Source organism: Rattus norvegicus, chromosome 5 (assembly GCF_021556685.1).
Source record: "Rattus norvegicus strain SHRSP/BbbUtx chromosome 5, alternate assembly SHRSP_T2T, whole genome shotgun sequence".
NCBI lineage: Eukaryota > Metazoa > Chordata > Mammalia > Rodentia > Muridae > Rattus > Rattus norvegicus.
The window spans coordinates 53,340,758-53,346,374 of record NC_141538.1 but is presented as its reverse complement, the minus strand read 5'-3'; the positions used below and the strand labels follow the sequence as shown (position 1 = coordinate 53,346,374).

General features: G+C 46.2%; 1 non-coding gene across 1 annotated transcript; it reads left to right on the top strand.

Annotated features, from left to right (window-relative positions):
- The first annotated feature begins 373 nt into the window (after positions 1-373).
- LOC148005734 (small nucleolar RNA SNORA17) lies at positions 374-505 on the top strand. Its single transcript, XR_015621578.1, has one exon. It is a non-coding gene; the product is annotated as a small nucleolar RNA SNORA17 (small nucleolar RNA).
- Positions 506-5,617: the final 5,112 nt, after the last annotated feature.

The window sequence follows — 5,617 nt, the reverse complement described above, 5'->3', positions numbered from 1 at the left end:
GAACAAAACAAGGGCTGGAGAGATGAATTGTGGTTAAGATCAATAGCTACTCTCCCAAAAGACCTGGGTTCAATTCCCAGCACCTATATGGCTGCTCACAACCAGCTGTAACCCAAGTCCTAGGATATCTAACTCCCTCATCTGGCCTCCAAAGCCACCAAGCACACACACATACAGACATGCATGTGAAATACCAGTAAACACAAAATTAAATAATTTTAAATTAAAAAAAAGAATTAAGAATTTTTCCAAAGAATAAAGCAAATGGGCAAAGAAATGGGGTAGAGGGGGAAATATATTAAATTAGTAAGCATATAAAAATCAGAAGCATAAATGAGTTTCAAAAAGAGAGAAAAAAATAAAAGAAAAGCTTGCTGCCCCTTGAGGCACTGCAGGTGTGGCTGCTGTGTCACATGTGTGTCAGGAGGTTGCAGAGAGGAGAGAGGCTGTGTCTACACTCAATGTTCTGACCTGTGGACATCTGAATCATTAGTAGCCTAACATTTACTGGAAAAGTGAGCCCGAGACAACCTCGGAGCTACACAAGCCCCGATAGTCTCCCAGAGCAGAGAGGAATCTGAAGATTAGAAGACCTCAACTGGGACTGCAGGCCAAGGGTGGGAGTAAGCCTGAGACATGGGGCTATTCCGGTGGGCACAGGTGAGGAGCGAGCCCAAGGAGACCACCAGATAGGCACTATGGAGTCTGGACAGGAAGTTAGCCCAAGATAACTACCAGTCCTGTGCTGTGCAGGCCTAGTTAAGGGATCCCAGACACTCAGAGACCCCAGGCACCACTAGGTAGGTAAGTGGTAGAGACATGGAAGAGAAAGAGAATCAGAAGGATGTGGACACAATGAAGAGAGGCAGAACTGGAGACTCGAGGTTGGTAAGGAATGGCCTGATGTGAGTGTGCCATCTGGGACCATAATGGAGTCCTGTCAGCCTTCTTTGCTGCCACTGGGGGACACATCTAGCTCCATGCCACTTCAACAGCAGAGGTCTGGTACCACCAAAGGCCAGTTGGAAGCCCCTGGGCTGGGCTGCGGCCAGGGGTGCATGTTGATATCTGAGGGCTATACAGAACTGGCCCCAGACCTCACCTGGGCATCATGGGAGATCTGGCCCATGAGAGCAGAAAAGCAGACTCCACCCCCCAGCCATCTGCAGTATTCAGGAGAGTGGCCCAGCACATTGCAGGAGTTGCAGATGAGCCAGCTGGAAAATATGAGCTATGAGTGTGGGAGAGCTGCCCTACCACTGATCTCCTGTGCAGTGGCATGGACAAGAGAGAGAGAGACACTCTCCTCCCTTCTCACCCTTCATCATCCGTTCCAGGTGGGAGACCTAGCCTTGGGGTCATGAGCGCAGGGGAGCAGGCCCTGCCCCTCACCTACTGCTGGACTCAGGAGAGCAGGCCCTGCCCCTCACCTGGGCAGAATAGAAGAGCCGGCTCTGGTTGTGGGGTTTGCAGGTGAGCTACCTGAGAGCATGAACATGGGAGAGCTGGACCTTCCTCTTGTCTGCTATGCAGTGGCTGGGATAAGGGAGAGATTCATGGCAGGTGGGAGAGCTGGCCCCAGGGTCATGAGACTTGGAGAACTGGCCATATCTCTCACCAGCTGCAATATTCAAGAGTGCAGGTCCTGCACCCCACCTGGACAGCCCTGGTTGCAAGGATTTCAGGTGAAAGGGTCCTGAGGGCATGAGAGGAAGAGCTAGAGGATAGATTATCTCAGATACCTCTTAAACCATACCCAAGACTTTGAATTGGCCTATCCCAACCTCATCAATGAACTGCTGATCCTACAGACTCAAAACTGCAAGATACCCATGACACAGGGCAACAACAGAATATCAAAGAGGAGTTCCCAGTGAGGATCCAGTATTGATGGAGTAGCAAAAACTAGAGGCCTCATATCAGACCAAAAGACATTTACAAGCAAAGACGTGTGGGACACACTGTGACCCACTGTGGCTTCCACAATGAGATGTTTTTTCACTGTGTTGAGGTGTGGAGATTGAAAGGGTGAAGGGTTGGTACAAGGCACAGGGGAAACGAATGGGATTGGAGTACATGATGCATAATTCACAAAGAACCAATAAAAAATTTTTAAAGGAAACACTAACCAAAGAAATGCTCTAAGGAACTCTGAAGATTCCACAACATTAAACACCAAAACATGGTCATTTTAAAAGGTTCTCAGAGAGAAATATAATGTCATACCCGCTGGAACGTGAATCACAATTGTATGAGATCTACCCTCATTAGATACCAGAAAATAATAGCAGTGATTTTTTTTTTTAATTTACAAGAAAAAAGTACTTTATAGACTTGGAAAATGTATACCTAGGGAAACTACCTGATACTAAAAGAAAGACATTTGGGGAGAGGCAAGGTCTTAAAAATTGTCTTCCTACGTGCCCAGCCTTAAGGAACAACGGAAGAGTGTTTTACACAGAAGAGGGAATTTCTAGAGTAAGACACACAGAACTCAGAAAATGTGGGATTTCAACAGGAAGGCCCCAAGCTCAGTTTTCAGGATACTGTGTGTGACAGCTGGGAGTGAAGGCAAGGAATCCAGAGTTGATGGTTCTCAGGGAGGGTCTCCAGGAAGAAAACAGGCAGGTGACAAATTCTAAAGAAACCATGAGAAGACAAAATAAGAGAAGCTTGGGTTGCATATACATTGATGTAAATTAGACATGAAATGAACAAAGCAGGTGAGGGTGGCTTTAAGAAAATAAGCCTGAAGTGTGCAGAAGCAACCATTATACAGGGTGGGGATATCTGTGCACCATGTGTGTTCATGCATGTGCACACACAAGTGCAGCAGCATGTAAGCATAAAGGACAGGGTGGAGATCTGTCTGTGCACCACGTGTGCATGTGCACACACACTCGCACGTGTCCCAGCATGTGAGGATAGGGGAGGAAGAATTACACAGTATCCACGGGACCTGTTGATAGACTCACACTGTTTTCTGGAAACTCAGCTAATTACAGGCTCTGGTTGCTCTTGTTTGTTTGTCCTTACCCTGGAGAGTTAGAAGGTGAGAAATCCCTGCTAATTCTGCCAGACAGCCTAGTGTGTTGTATCTTCCAGCGAACCACATTTCCCAACTGCAGTCAACCATAAGGCTTTGAGTTGAAGCTTACGAGTCTGATGGCCTTGCATGGTCTGTGTCCTGTCTCATATGCTACACTTGCCCATCTCCATGTAGTGCTTCCATGCACTGTGACAGGATTCTCTGTGAAAACAGGCTTCCTGCTGACCTAGCAAGGCAGAGTCTCAGTGAAAACCATGATGAAATGACATTCTGCAAGAGTTCCCTTTCCCCTTTCACCTACACTTCCCTGTCACTACTATTGATAGTTGCTATTTGTTATGTGACCTGAGACACACAACAAAGCCTTTAAAATAGTCTTTACACAACTCAGGAACAGCAAATTATGGCAGGGCAGCTGTGGAATTGCAGCCTAGCCAGAAAGAACAACTGAGGTGTTGACGGCCTCAGGCTGGTGATGGCATCACTGAAGGATTTGCCAGCTGGAGCCTGGTCTACGAGATCTGGGTTCAGGTCCTGGATGGGAACACAGGGAGATAAATAATTTGACATGTTGGCATTGGGGCTGTTTAGAAAATATCAAATATGGAAGACTGTAAATGTAAGAAATCATCAAACTATAATTTTTTATAATTCGTATCATGACACATTGTGACATATAAATATAAATATATTATCTATAAGATAATTATTGTGATTCATTATATTATTTTTTAAGATTATGTAAAATTGCTTCAATTTTAGACTTGTTTGTTCCTCATATACAGATGAATAAGTTATTGTTGATACATAACTAGAATCATTAAGGTAACATTTTTTTAAATATTTATTTCCTTATTATTTTTATATGGATGAGTGTTTGCCTGTATGTATGCATGTGAAACGTATATATCGAGGTGGGAAGATGATGTTAAATTCCCTGGAACTGGAGCTCCAGACGGTTGTGAGCTGTCATGTGGGCGGTAGGAACCAAACCCAGGTCTCTGCAAAGAGCAGCCAGTGTTCTCATCCACTGAGCCATCTTTCCACCTCTAAGGAGAGTACATTTGATACAAAGACCACACAATGGTAAATGCCTTCTCAGAATCCAGGACCAGTGCACACCTTGCTCTGCACCTTCGTCAACTCTCATTAATCTCTGACCCCAGATGTATATCACATAAATACCGCAAAGAGGTAGGGAGGATGATCACTGGGTTTCTCTACCTATGCAAAAACTGTTTCTCTTGCAAAGAGTTGGGGTTCAGCATCCAAGAATCAAGTGTGGCCATGTGAAGGATCTGCTTATGTATGCCAAATCACCTGAAACCTAACAGCTTAACCAGCAATACTGTCTCATTGTTCCTGGGTCCGAAACCCAGATTCTGCCAAGCTGGCAGCCTCTTACTTGGGGACTCTCAGAGGGCTACATCAAGCTCTCAGCCAAAGTCACAGCCATCACAGGATGAGCGAGGACAGGACGGTCTAAGCTCACTCGGGTCTGTGAGTTTAACAAGGTCTGTGAGCAAAATGACTTCCTCCAGAATTGGTGGATTGAGAACCTCAACAGCCACTAGCCAGAAACATACATCCCTCCTGTACAGGTTGCCCCACAGACAGGGCTATTAAAAATGTGGCATCTGATTTCATCAGAGTGAGGGACCTGAGAGAAAATGCAGATGAAAGAGAAGGACCCAAAAGAAAGCCTTGGCCTTTATCACCACCTTATTGACTCTGCCGATTCATTTCATTAGAAGCTTTGTAGTAAGCCAACTCCTAGCCAGTGGTGGGGATCACATAAGCGCATGAGCAGTGAGGGTCAGGGACAGACGGGGCATCTCAGAGTCTTACAGTCACAATACTAGGCAATATCAACAGCCAATAACTCTGTAGCTAGAATCCTATGCTGCTGTTTATCCATTGGCTTATTTATGAGGTAGGCATTCCTTGATACCTGTGACAATGCTTTGTGTGTGTGCACTCTCGGTAAATAGAAGACATCGGCATTCTCAGAAGACAGAATGTTCTCGGTTCTGTGTGCCCATAAGAACTGCACAAGCACCATGACTCCAATAGGCTTTCCTGCTCAGAAACACTGCCAGGAGCAGATTGGGGAAAAACACTCGCTACCAAGCCTGACAAACTGAGTTGACCCCCAGGACCCACATAGCGGGAGGGAACTGACTCCCCCAAGATGCCATTTGAAACACACACACACACACACACACACACACACACACACACACACACACACACACAGAGTTGGGGAAGAGAATAAATTTCTGAAAAGAACTGCTAATAAGCATGCTAATTTTGATCTCTAAATACTATAGAAGAATGCAAATTCACAGAAGGAACCAGAAGGTAGCTGATTCCTTCCAACACTTGCTGATAGGCAAACCCTCTTGGCCTCTGCCTCTGCCTCTGCCTCTGCCTCTGCCTCTGCCTCTGCCTCTGCCCTCTGCCCTCTGCCCTCTGCCCTCTGCCCTCTGCCCTCTGCCCTCTGCCCTCTGCCTCTGCCTCTGCCTCTGCCTCTGCCTCTGCCTCTGCCTCTGCCTCTGCCTCTGCCCT